The sequence below is a fragment of the Ursus maritimus genome, unplaced genomic scaffold (genome assembly GCF_017311325.1).
Source record: "Ursus maritimus isolate PB19 unplaced genomic scaffold, ASM1731132v1 scaffold_33, whole genome shotgun sequence".
Classification (NCBI taxonomy): domain Eukaryota; kingdom Metazoa; phylum Chordata; class Mammalia; order Carnivora; family Ursidae; genus Ursus; species Ursus maritimus.
Window position 1 is genome coordinate 4,429,418 of NW_024425897.1, and position 14,457 is coordinate 4,443,874.

Here is a 14,457-nt window from a genome sequence, read left to right on the forward strand (position 1 = left end):
GCCTCACCACCTTCTGCTGTACCCAGTTTGCAGACCCCAGGGCTGTACTGTGCTCTCCTAAACCCTGAGCATCCAAAGCTGAAGAAATGATTTTTCTGCCCACCCAGTCCAGTTTCTCATTTAGTGTCTTTTTTAGTGTTTTGGCCATCTGCCAGTTGTATCAAGTTGGTCATCCTTCCTCTGATCCCCTCTCCAAAGCCAGAAACAGTTTCTCCTGCTTGGAACCCTGCAGCAGTTGGTGCCCTTCCTAAGGTGCTGTCTGTTCTGCTTGATCATTTCGTGTATACGAATCTAGTTCCCACTAGATTTAAGCTCTTTGAAGGCAGGGGCTATGCTTTTATCTTTGGAATACTGATTCTCCTAACATAGCATGGACAGTACATATATGGACACTTGAGAAGTATTTATTGTATTAAACTGAAAACCATTTATACTTCCTCTGCTACTTCTCAGCATGCTGTAAGCATGACCTTCAGTGAACAGAGACTCTAAGGTTTTCTGTGGTAGCCCTGGTGCCCACGATAGTGCATTGCATATATAGCATATGGTGCATGACATATACAGCATACGGTATGTGGCATATAGAACATATGGTAATGTGGCATATATATAGCATATACTATATGGCATATATAGCATATAATACATGGAATATATAGCTTGTTGTTCGTGAGCGATGGATGAATGTGATCATTTTAGAAAACTCAGGTCTGACCAGAGGATGCAAAAAAATTTCTGTTTGCATGGCCAAGTACCCTGCTAATGGAACCGAAGAGTTGAAAATATCTATACAAGCTTGGCAGCCTGCGTGATAGGACACAGAAAGAGATGACGATAAGGTCTATCCTCCCAAATTGTCTGTCATGACAATATATATTGGGTTACCATAAACACCCAAACTAACCAGAGTATAAGCCTACTTTAGTTTATTCTATGATAGACTTTTTTTTGCTTTTTGGGGGTCAAGGTTTCCCAGTACAGCAAACCTTGGAAGATCAATCAGTCTGTGGCTTCTGAATATCCACATGCTTTATATGAAGGGCTGGTTCATGCCAAGCCCAGAAGAAATGTGAAATGCTTCCTGCCAGGTCCTAAAGAAGTGGGAGTGAGTGTGCCAGAGTGTGTGAGTGTGTGTGGTCTGTGCATACATGAGTGCATGTAAGTATGTGAGTGTGTCTGTGGAGGCATGGTTACCTACCTCACTTACCTACCAGGGCAGGTCCCAATTTTATGCCAGGGTATCCCTAGCATCTGGGTTTCTTATTATTCCTGGAGAACATATGTTCCAATGTTCCAATGGAACATATGTTCCAACGTTCCAATGGAACATATGTTCCAACTATGGTTAGGTTCCCAGGCTAGCCCTACAATGTGTTTAAAACATAAAGTATAATATCAGGTCCTGAGTTCCAATCCTGCAGTCACCATTTACTGATTGTAGCTTTCAGCAAGTTGCTTAACCTTCTCCTGTCTTGAATTTCTCAATCTTAGAGTGATGATGATAATATTGGTATTTCCTTCAAAGTGTTGTTCTGAGAATTTAATAAAATAGTTCAGATAAAGCAGTTATAACAATGCCTGGTGCATAGTAAATGCTCAATAAATAGTATTAAATTTTCAGCCCTGTTTCTCTGTTTGCTGTCTTTTAAAATTATTTGAAATAATTTTCAAACAGAATAAAGTTATAAAATTTATCCTTTTTATCATTCTGTCTCTCTATATTAACATTTTTATTTTTTCTGAACCAGTTTATAGTAAGTTGCAGACATCCTGTCTCTTTACCTCAAAATACTTCAATGTGTATTTCCTAAGAAAAAGAAAGACTCTCTTTCATAATCTTAACATAGTTACCCAAACCCACAAAACGTCATGTTGACACAGTACTGTTTTCTACTATATAGCTCATGTTAAACTCTTGCCGCTTGCCTCGGTTGTGTCTTTCATAGGACGTTGTTTCTATTTCTCAGCAAAGGCTCAGCAGGAATACTGCTTGTGAGGAGGCTGCACGGGGACACCTGTCAGACCCCTCCCACTCTTAATCTGTTCATCCTCTCAAATGCTGAAGAAGCGGAGTGCACACCAGGAGCTCACTGACCCTGGTTTTTCACCCACTTCTGGTTCCCATGTGTTTCATCACCCCTTATACAAAGATAAAGTATTAAAACGCTGCTCCCTTTCTCTGATGACCATGGCGGGGGTGGGGGGAGTACAAAGAGTTTATCTGAAGGCCTGCAGCTCCAGGGGTGGGGATAAGGTAGGCAGAGAGCTGACATTACTGAGTGCCAAGTGTTTACACGCATCGTCTCATTTATCTCTCAAAACCATCCCAGAAAGTTTTCCTAGGAGATAGTGCTCAGAGAGGTTAGGTACACTTTATTCAGACTCACACAGCTAGACCATGCTGCAGTTAGGAACCTGTGGTTAGGCTGTGGTTTTGGTTTTGTTTCTGGGTATTTTTTTTCCTGATATTTTTTGAACAAGGTAAGGATTTACTCATCAGTTTTTAAAGATTCGTACCATTTGGGGCTGGAGATCAAACAGACTGTTATTATGAAGGCCCATAGAAGTGAGTGTTCCAAGAGCAATAATTTATATGACAATTTTTAATTGATATACAGATGATGATAATCTTGGTTTCATCCTGGATTTTCAAATAGATTACAAAAACTTAACCCAGTAGTCCTAGTGTGTCAGGGATCATTGGGTTTCCTCTACTAATTAATTAATTAAAACCTTCTTCAATTCTGCCTAGCCTGTGTACTGTTTACGTGACTTGGAGGAAATTAGTTTCCCTTTCTGTCTGACTTTCCCCATCAGGATAGTGAGTGTGATGACAGCTGCCCTGTGAACATGACAGATTGTGTGGCTCAAGCTTGGTGGGACCCAGCGAGCGGAGTGACTCTCTGCCATTACTCTCCCCTTTTCACCTGCTGTGAGCCCCAAGAGTCTTCCTTGGCCAGACGTGGGCTTGTGGCCCTAGACCCCTAATTTTCCTCCATATCTTCTGTGTACACCGTGGCCCCTTCAGACCCTTTCAGCTGTCCCAGTGGACGGAGGCCCCTGCTTGTTTCCTGTGCCCTTAAGCAACTCAGTGGATTAGACTCTTGATATTGCTGACTGCACGGAGGGAGGAACAAGGGTCTTCCAGTGTCTTGTGTTGTCCTAGAGCACGGTGGATTGGGTGGCTTGTGCTCTGAGGGTTCCACTTGCTGAATTCTGGTTTACCTTGGTCAAGGCCAGTAGCAGAGGCCGCTTTCAGTGAATCAAGCTGTTCTACAGAGCAGTGTATATTTTTTGACAGGGCTCCCCACCCCTTTTTCAACTTAAAGAAAAAGAACCCACGACAAAACAATTACTGACTTGTATGAAAATGATGCAAGATGGTATTTAAAACAAGGAGGAGAAAGATATGCATCTCTTCAGCTGAGCAGGTCAGGTTGCAGGTTATCACTGGCAACATTCCACCTGGGTGTATTTCGTGGGGTGAGCCAGAGGAGGCACTCGCCGCGAGCTCACCCTCCTGCACTGCCGAAGGAGGGGGGGGGCTCTTCCCCCGCCCCCCCTCCCCTTTGGTTTGCTGCCTTTGTTTCTCCAAGACCGTGTTCTGATCAATTAAAATCTTGTAGGGTCTTGAAAGGCAATTCTGCCTTTTCAGATAAACAAAGGCAGAGAACAAATGGGAGGGAAAGTTTCAATAAACGTGAGGCATCATTTCCTCCTGCTGTGACACTAAATTTACGTGGATAAAAACAACCTCTTAGATTTACATTTTGATTCTGTTACTGCTTTCATGTGTGCAGGGCTGTCCCACTTCAGATGAAATTTATCCACTTCTTTAAATATTTAGTAGTCTAGCGTGGATGTTAATGAAAGTCTGGCGGTGCTATTTTGAGAATTGCAACAATGATAGTAATTTTCAGTGTCAGATTCCTGCTTCGCAAAGGGAGAGAGGGATGGGAGGAGGAGGAGGGAAAAATGGTTTCAGTTCTAATAGAGTTTGCCATCCGCTGGGCCGTGCCAGACAGATGGGTCATGAATACTGTCTAGACGCTCTCTGCCTGAGCGAAGCCCTGGTCTCTAAGGACACGCAATGAGACGCCGGCTTAAGTAACCGGGGAAAGTCAGGGCAAGCTCTCCTGTAATCAGATAGAAATCAATGTGGATCCTGCTTCCTGGGGGAGGCCAAGGAGTGGGAGGGGGGGCTAGATGTGGAGGGGGTGTTAAGAGAAACCGCTCTCTGTTACTGATCAATTTTAGTGCAAACTTGACTAATATTAGGCATTAGGGAGAGCGTGAAAGGAGCGTTGTAGTATGATAACGCTATTGATTTAAACTGTACTGCGCCACGGAATGCAGAATGATTTAATTCAGACATGGTCCTTAGAAGGCCAGAGAGCAGAAGAGGAGGATGACTTCTTGTATCATTTAGACAAGAACACAGACCGTTAGATGTGTGCATTGATGGGCAGGGCACTGCTCCAGTCAAGACTGTCCCTTCTGACTGTCCATTTTCTAAGGTTTAGCCTCTTAATTAAGAAGGGTTTTAGAAACTCACTTGGCTTGCTTTCTTTTCTGATGAATCTCTGAGAACTTTCCAAAGCTAGACTTCATCACAAGCAGCTGTGCTAATGGGGCTGTAGAAAATGAGAGAAAAATCTCACAAGTGCCCTGCTTGGTTCTGCTCTAGTACGTGGCTACTTTCTGATGGTCATTTTACTCCCTATTTCCTCAGTGCCAGGAGTGGAGCTTACATGACATAAGTAGTGGGTTTCTGTTCATGAAAACTCACAATCTAAATGTGGTAGTGGGGGGGAAGGGCTCTTGCTATCAGGATGAAATTATGGGGAAGGTGAGGGGGCCAGTTGAGCATGACTCAACTCAGCTGGAAAGGGCTTCATTGTTGGACTTGATGTGAGTAGTCATATATTTGCCTTAGAAAACTTACCCAAAGGGTCTGCAGTAAAGCTTGGAAGAAACCGCCTTTGAGTAATTGCAAGAATACAGCTGAAATGCAACCAACATGTGACCTGTCCTGTGCTGCAGAGAGGGAGTTGACACCCCCACCCCCTGAGGGTAAGGCCTCTGAATTAACCCGTCAGGGCTCGCAGCTCTTTCAGCCATGTCTCAACCAGGATGTGGGCATAGGCTTTTAATTTGGAAAAAAACTTCAACAACATAAATTTAACAGTAATACTTTTTTTTTTTCACTCCTTCATCCATTCTTGTTATGTTCTAAGAGCAGAAGGAACAGTAGACAGTTTTTGCTTCTTCCTTCCCAGAAAGAAAAGGAAAATCAAAGAAGAGAGATATTCTCAAAGTACACAATTCCTGGAGAGGAAAGAAAGAAATCCTGCGTTCCAGAGCTGCGGCCATAACCAGTGAGCAAGTCTGTCCTTGCTCCAAAATGGGTCTTCTCAGAAATACTGCCGAGGTTGCCTAGAAGTTGTGGTGGTCTTTCAGAAAGGCATCTTCTTTCCCCAAAACTTTTACCTGTTGTCCCCATCAGACTTTTACACTTATGCCATAAATTCGCCTATCCTTTAGATAACCTATAAAGAGTGTCCCATTTGTGGCAACAAGGCATAATGTTGGGAGAGTGATGTCAGGTCACACTGACGGCCTTGGGTGTCTGGAAGGTGAACCCCAACACTTGGCAGAACCCCAACACCTCTTGGTTCTGTTCACTTACAATCAGAGAAGCAAAACATGCATCTGCCCATTTTAAAGACTCCAGAGATTTTGTGGGGTGACTTGTGGGCTCATGTGTATGCCTTGGCTAAGAGAATGTGGTATTGATCCCTCTCTTTGAGAAACGGCACCTGCCCTCACACTGGCACACACCCATTATGGAAAGGGTGCCTAAACATATTCTGTATCTGTGTCTTTTTAGCAGGCGCTCTGGGCTTCTGTTATTTGATTTGATTCTAAAAAAGGGAAGAACAAGGAACTTAAGCTAAACCTCTGGCCCTTTTCTCCTTAGATCTTGGGGGGGAAGGCCAGGTATTGTTCCTGTAAGGTGCAGCAGTGGGGTTTGCTCACACTTGCAAGCCTCTCCAACTAGTCTGGGTTTGAAGCAGGCAGCAGGTTGAAGTCTGGTGGCAGCTCTCTCTGTCATAGGGGGAGTGGCTGAACCAGGCAAGGACAATCGTTTACCTCTGTGACGTGATTTAAGTCTGTGTCTATGACTTTACATGGTTTTCCATAGAAGGACAACCAAGGAAAATGCATTCCTCAGAGACACACTCTTCTTTCTGTTAGGTATGCTTAGAAGATAGAAATGTTGAGTGTTGTCTGTTCCATGGGAAGAAAGCTTGGCATGACACTAAGTTTTTAAATGACAGTCTGACCTTAGGAGATGGAAGGATCTTCACTTTCTTAGACCTCTCAGTGTATCCTGCTAACCCTCACAAGGCCGTCAGGAGCCAGGGGCTTCCTCATGCTCTTGTAGTTCCATGTTCTCATGGTGAGACATTTTAATCTGGAAATGATAGGAACTGATGGCTAGTGTACGTAGCTTCTCCCAAAAAACAAGATACCAGGACTGATTAATTTTTAGAAGTTGAAAGAGAATTAGTCATTGAAAAATAATATCTAGACAGGAGGCTGGAGAGTGTTCTAGATACGTTTAGTGTAGTTGCTTGCAGAAAATGATACACTAAATAGAAGCACCGTGTCCTTTTTTGGAGGCATATTTCATGAAGAGTGTTTTTGTCAGTGCTGAATATGTAAGAGGCGTAAGGTGGGGTGATGGGTTGGGTGTAGGGCATATAGAACATGGTCTCGGTTTTGCAGCTGTTTCCATCTAGTACTAAAATAATGCACTTGAGAAGATCATAAAAGCTCCGGATAGCTTCTCTAGTGCTAGTAGGTGAGACAGCAGGGAAAATCTCTTTGAGCGTGGGTGCTCAGGGCAGACCTCATCATGGCGGTTTCTAGAGAACTCTCGTTTTCCTGTGAGGCAGAAGAGGCTGGAAGCACAGGTGGGGGAATGGGTGTGCAGGGATGGCGTGCAGGAATTGTCGTGATAAGCCAGCTTGCTTGGAAGTAAGGGCTGATTTTGAGGAGCATTACTAGAAAAGGCAGGTTGGGCCCAGATTCTAGAAAGCCAGGGATATCAGGCCAAATAGTTTTATTCTCTATCCTGAAGGAAGTCACTGAGGGTGTTTGAGTAAGAGAGTAAGGCTGTGCTCCAAAGCAATTATGTGCAGGAAGGTCCTGAGAGATCACCTAGTTCAGTGCTCCTCTTTATAGACCTGGGAGCTTTAAACCCAGAAGTGTCAATAACTCTCTCATGGTCACAAAAATAGTCAGTGGCAGAGACCCTGATATGAATGCTTTCTATCTCTTAGGCCAGTCTTCTTTCCAGGAGATAATGGCTCCATGTTAACTTGTCAGGTTAGGCAGTGACAGGGAAAGACAAAGAATAAAGGAGTCACCTAGAAGGACCCTTCTTCACAGAATAGGTGGCCTTTAGGTGATCTTGGTATGTATCCCATGAGGTCAGAGGCACAGAGACTAACTCAGAAGGTTATAAGAGGGAGTAGGCCCCCAGCACATTTACCACAAAGTGGCACTTTTTCAACAGTTTTTGATGATAGTCTCTTGCTATGATAGTTGTTAAGATTGGCGCCTGGGCGGCTTAGTCGGTTAAGTCTGATTTTGGCTCAGGTCATGATCTCGGGGTCCTGGGATCGGCCTCGGGATCGGGCTCCACACTCAGCGGGAAATCTGTTCTTCCCTCTCCTTCTGCCCCTCCCCCTGCTTGTGCTCTCTCTGTCTCTCTCTCTCCTCCTCTCAAATAAATAAAATCTTTAAAAAAAAAAAAAGATTATGTAGGAAAAAGAGTTGGGAGGAATCCGTGCAAGCCACATCAGAAGATGAATAGATAGGTAGTCAGAGTGTGCCCCAGCTTCAAGGTGTCCCTTAGTTTGGGGTAATCCCAGTATGGGCCCTGCCCGTGCCCCTGCAGGCTCCGTCACTGCTGTAATGTTGGCCCAGCACATTGCCTGGCAGCCCTATGAGGCTCTCCAGCCTTGAAGGAGGAAAGGAAGGAGAAGGGGGAGAGAGGAAGGAGGAAGGGAGGCACTGCAGGTCTTTCGGGCAGGGGGTGACTTTTAGAGGCCAATGGGTGACTCCAGAGCATGGGGAGGACCTCAGGGACAAGTCTTTGAGGGAGCGGGGATCCAGCATAGAGAAGAGAAACCTCCTCCTGGGAAACTTGGTGCTGAGGTGGAGAGGAATAGGAGGAAGAAAGATGACCTCATAGCACAGGTCTTCCCAGTAAGGGGGCCTGGGCTCTCCTGTCAGCTTGGGGCTGAGGAGTCGTAATGGGCAACAGCTTGGTTGTACTTTGCAACTTTCTTTAAAAGTTTTTTAAAATGTCAGCTTCATTGAGGTATAATTCACAAATAAAATCGTAAAATATTTAAAGCGTACATCATGGTGATATGATATATGTAAACGCTGTGAAAGGATTTTCCCCCCACTCGTTAATTATGCATCTATCACCTCACATTTATCTTTTTTTTCTTTAGCAAGGACATTTAAGTTCTCTCTCCACAAATCTTTTTTATACGGTACAGCATTTTCAACTGTAGTCACTTTGTTTTTTATTAGATTCTCAGATCTTATTCATCTTATAGCTGTAAGGTTATTCCCCTTTACCAACGTCTCCCTATTTTCCCTACCTTCTGGGATGCATGTGAGTGGGATGTGTGTCATGGGATTTTATTGTGTGCAAATATAACGTTTGAATTAGAGCAAGAATTGTATTTTTTTTAAAGAGTTTATTTATTTATTTGAGAGAGGGAGGGAGAGAGCATGAGCTGGGGGAGGGGCAGAAGGCGAGGGACAAGCCTACTCCCCACTGAGCAGGGAACCTGATGAGGGGCTTCATCCCAGGACCCTGAGATCATGACCTGAGCCGAAGTCAGAGGCTTAAAAGACTGAGCCACTCAGGCGTCCCAAGAGTTGTATTTGAAGAAAGAGACAGGATCCAGCTCTTTTTCCCTTTGAAAACAATTGACGATGGACTGTGTTTGCTTTGCTGCTGCTGTGTTTGGTGTATGTTCATGGGCATGCATTGTGGAAATCAGGAAATCTGTGAATCGTGATAGTGCTACGGAGAAACTTTGGGTGTGACGTTTTCGGAAGGGACAGGACCCTTAATGATCTTTTTCTTGGAGGACCGGTGCTGACACTTGTCCTTATCATGAATGGTGGTGGATTTGTGCTTACTGTGTCACAGGAGTGAGTTAGACCATAGAAGCAGCAGCTCTGCTACTCTCTGTAGTAACCTTAGATCATCTGCCTCTTGGGCCTGGGGATTCTTGGTCTGCTGGCAGGTAACACGGTTTTTGATCCCAGAGTCCCTTGTGGCTCAGAACAGCACCTGAACTGGTGACTTTACTTCAGTTATTAACTTGAATGAGGTAAGCATCGGATACAGCATTTATTCAAGAAAATTGTGTTCCCTGTACATAATGTCATTATTTCCAGGTTTTGAGAGAGAGCGGTGCTCATCAGGGTAGACTATGTCTACCAGTGCCTGCTCAAATTAGAATCTTCCTCTGTGTGATCAGCCCATTCATGCATTACAAAGTGCCAGGTGCTCCGTCTGCGTTTCCCACCGTTACCCCTTCTCATTACATTTCAACCTCCGTCCCCAATATTGCTGTGTAATCTGTTCACTGGGGACAATAATGACGCAATGTGTGAATCCAGAGTCTGGCACCTAGTAGCACCTTGACAGAAATAGAAAGCTGTGATCTCAGCATTAAAATATGCTAACAAGCTGTAGGAGCTAATGGGTGCCGCTTTTACACTGCAGATGTTCATTCCGGTGCCGCTGCTGAGTGCGGGGACGGAACAGGCGGGTGTGCTGCTCATATCCCAGTGTTTGGTGGTGGCTTTTGTTTATTGCAATGTTATTCTCCAAAAGGGACCTCCTGTCTCCTTTGTAAAGTATGCTGCCTTTCTGGGGCTAGAAATGAGAGAAGAAACCCCTATAGTAGGACTGTTAGAGAGAACAAGAGAGCAGAGTCCATGTGGAGGAGAAATGTTAATGATAATGATAGGATGTAGTCGTTTGATTAAAATAAATTAGATTTTGTGCTGTTTGTGGTTGATGTTTATCCAGACAGAGTTTCTGAGCTCTAGAAAGAGGTTCTAAATGTGTTACACACATGCATAAAGAATTCTGGTATACCAAATTTAAAGGGATGGTTTAAGTGTATTACATTAAAATTTAAATATATAGAATTTTGAATTCCTGTCTTACAGTTCTGTTCTGTATTTGCTTCCTGGCTCATATTAACAAACGACTCCATTCTGTTCGCAATCTTTGCTCTTATTAATGCCAAGGCACACCCTCAGCTCCCCCCACCCTTTATTTGTTTGCTCTCACTTTGCAGAAGTCAACTGGGTGAAAAACATAATCAGACTGAGTGGACAAGACAGCCAGATGCTATCTGCTGGTAGTATTTGTCCCAGTTGAAGGATGACTCTCTCTGCAGGGAGGGTGGCAGGAGGACATTCCTGGCCCACATTTGCAATCTACCGAAGCTTCAGGTTCAGGAAGCTGGCTGAGATGCGGTGGACAGGTGCTGAGTGCCAGGGTACCCAGGTCTGGGGCATACACACAGCAGGCCTCATCCAGAAGATTCCGGGGACCAGGGGGGCACTGCATTCCTATGACAGACGCTGTTATATGGTATGTTTTGTGTTTCCTTGGATTATACAGCTCTGAGTCCAGAGATAAAGGTCATGATCATTCATTCATTCATTCATTCATTCATTCATTCATCAGATGTCCCACTCGAATATACACTTAGCTGTGCATCCCCCAAAGCAGGAACAAGGCGTAGGACCTAGTAGATATTCAGCCAGTACTTATTGAGTGGATTCATACACATCAGCCACTGTACTGGGTAATCCAAATCATGTAAGACTTGGTGGTCCTCACCTACGAAGGATACAAAGGACATAAAGTAGACTGGTGCTGGGATACCTGTAAATACGCAGGAGCCAGGGACTAACGAAGAGTCAGCGCTGCCGAGGAAGGGAGGAACAGGAGAGGCTCGGCAGAAGAGAGAGGATGCTGAAGCGCGTCCGGGCACCAGCACTGGGGGTTCCCCAGGCTCAGCAGGCAGGTCATTCTACCCAGTGGGCACATAGGCAGGGAGCCCAGGGTCTCTAAGCTTTTTGGGGGCCTACATAATGGAAACCTGAAAAAAATCATACAGCCTCCGAGATAGGAAAAGAAGACTGGAAAATCGAAATGAACACATGTAATTAAATGTCAACATAATGTAATCATTCATCAACTAGTTGATGGTTTATTAACTCATGTGGGTGCACCGCAGTGGTTTGGGGTGCATAGGTGAGGCCCTTGCAGATGCTGACGTGACCCTGGGCAGCCTGTGGTGAGAAAAGGCTGGAGCCTGCAGTGATTCCTATTCCTTATTGAGAAGGTACAGAAATACCAGAAGCTTCTCAGCATTATTCCACAGCCCGGATGTCCCACTGAGGGCATGTCCTCCTCACCATCCCATGTGTCCCCACTCTTCATGGAGGAGTTGGGCTTGGTCACTTTGTGCATGTGCTTAAGGTAGGAGGAAAAGGGCAGGTACAGAGATGTAAACCCCCTGCAGCTGGATAGAGCGTGTGGTTTGCTCCTTTCTCCCTTCCACACAGCTCCCAGTAAGCTGCCCAGGAGCCCGCCTGCCCACCTCCCCTTCACCTGTGTTCAGCCCCACAGCCATAGAGGAGGAGTGTTAGCACAGGGCACTCCTGAATATGTGAATTGAACAGTAAAAATTTATCAGGAGGGGAGCCTGCTATGTGATAGCAACATGAATAAAGCCAGAGTCCCTGCTCTTTTGGAATTTACAGTAGGGCTTGCGTGGTAAGATGCATCTTACTGTTAAAGCACAACAGCAAAGGGAGGGCATGGTAAATGCCCATATCCTTACACACTGTCTCAGCCCCTTGTTTGGCCAGTCCCTTGCCTCCCCCTCAGTTCCACCTGCAAAGGAATGTTCGCCCTCATCCTAGAATCTCATCTGCCAGCTTAGCCCAAACACATGCCAAGATTATGCTCATGAGGCAGGACCCTCTTCCCACCAGAGAGGGGAGAGGGCACCCCTTCACCTGAAGAACAACAGGACGGGAATTGCCAAGGGGGACTTTGGAAGAGAAATGGCTCCCAATAGTCTGATGGATGGCACTCTGTCAACCTATATACACACACCAGGAGCATATTCTTCTGTAATCTCTCTCTACAGTACAACTCACAGCTAATATGGCTCACCTGCAGTCAAGGTCACTAACTTACAGTTGAGGAGACTATAAAGAGTGCTTTGCTATGTAGTAGGAAACTCGTCATAGATTCTAATTAAAACCACAGTCACTTCTTCTTCAGGCTTTTCTTAACACATTATTATAATAATTTTAGAAGGATATTTTGCTGTAGCATTTTCTTTCCTGCTTCTCACACAGGAGCTAAACTCTGAAACAGACATACTGTCATCCTTTTCCCCTCATCTCTTTTCCCTTCCCTCCCTGCACCCTCACCATCTGATTCCCTCCTTCACTTCTCTTTCTTCTTTTCTCTCTTTTTCCCCCCAGACTGGATAATGATATCTGCTGTCTGTACTTAGGGCTGTTTCAGATGAAATGTGGGGTGAAGGTTTCAGCAGAGGTGTTATGGCACAGGGAGTGAGAGTGAATTTCAGGGGGAGACACAGCTCTCCAGAGGGTACACAGCCCTGCAACAGTGGCTCCTTCACACACTAGAAGAAGTCTACACAGGTAGTCTGATGCCTGCAGATGTGGCCTCTCTCTTTTTGGGGTCTTATCAGACACTGTAGGCACCTGCCACACAAGTCGATAAAGACTGAGGTGCGCTCTGAAAGTGCAGAGTGACAGAGGGTGTGTGTGATGTGTGGGTGGGGAGGCAGTACACGTCTGTAGTTTACATTTTTGTTTATTTAAAAATGCTCTTCGGATCTTCTAAATTACAAAATTGAAAGATCTCTTAGAATCCCGAGATGGCTTTTTCAGGAACCAAGCCTCCTCACTTATAAGACACCAGCAACCACCTCTTCTTTCTGGATGCAGCTGTCCATCATTTTATGTTATGTTATGTTATGTTATTTTAAAATTTTATTTAATTATCTGAGAGAGAGAGAGTGAGAACACATGCGCAAGCAGTGGGGCAGGGCAGAGCGGGGTGGGGTGGGGGAGGGAGAAGCAGATTCCCCACTGAGGAGGGAGCTGGACTCAGGGCCTGATCCCAGGACCCTGAGATCATGACCTCAGCCTAAGGCGGACACTTAACAGAATGAGCCACCCAGGTGCTCTGCATCTGTCCATCATTTTGAACAGAAGTCCCACCTTAAGTAATTCTCCTTGAATAACTCTTACCAGACGGCAATGACAGGGGACCAATATGGTTTTTCCCTCCTTTCTTAAAGACTCGACTCCAGTAACCTTATATAAAATACCCAGTCATTATCCTTGCACTCAGTGAGAAAAGAATGAAATTGCCCTCTTTCCTACAATGGGAAATACCACCTATTAGAGGAGACCCATTGTGGACTCATTCCCACAGAGTGTTAGAGGTGCAAGAAAGAGATCAAAGGAATGAATCATGAGAATTTCATCTTAACCTTTCTCTGTGTTTTTGGTTTGGTTTGGTTTGGTTTTTTCCTTTCTCCAATCCTCTGCCTCCTCCGTGGTGTAAATTTCCTGCTTGGCAATTCTGTCTTAACAAATTCTTTGGACCTAATTCTTGCATATTAGTACACTGTATGTAGGGTTTCTATCTGCTATAAGAAATGGATATATAAGGCCAGATTAGTGTGACCACAGGAGGAGAACAGAACAAGGCTTGGAAGGAAGTTTATTATACTCACAGGTCCCAGAGAGGTAGTCAGTGCATGCCATTAAGGGCCACAGGGTGGAGGCAGAATTTGGAAATAAGGGGAGAACTTGGGCCACAGCCATTATTGGGGTTTCTATGGGAAAGGCAAGGTAGGGCAGGGTGAATAGTTTGATTGGCTAGTTCAAATAATTTTGGCAGGCTTTGGGCTATCGGGGTGGTCTCTAGTTTGCCTGGTACCTGACCCTGGGATGATTAGGGCGCAGGAACATTGCCTCCTGGGATGTACAGGCCATAGAGGTCTGACTCTGGACCGGTCAGTTTGCATATCAAAGGCATGCTCCTGGCTGAGCCCTTTGCTACCTCCAAGAATTGGCTAGTCCTAGGAGGGGCAGTCTCTTCCCAGTGAAAAAGTTTTTTTTGGGATGTCAAGACATCATAATATACAAAATAAATATATACAATACACTATCACTGTACGGAGAAAAACACACAAGTACTGTACCAAACAAGTCACAGCTTTAGAAGTATTATTTAGAGTGTATAAATTTGGTGCAGAGTAAGTGTATTTGTTA

The 14,457-nt window shown here is 44.9% G+C and overlaps 1 protein-coding gene across 6 annotated transcripts in view; it reads left to right on the forward strand.

Annotated features, from left to right (window-relative positions):
* Positions 1-14,457, forward strand: part of LOC103681305 (low-density lipoprotein receptor class A domain-containing protein 4-like) — a 153,020-nt gene that overhangs the window by 72,040 nt on the left and 66,523 nt on the right. The gene's annotated exons all lie outside the window — the stretch shown is intronic.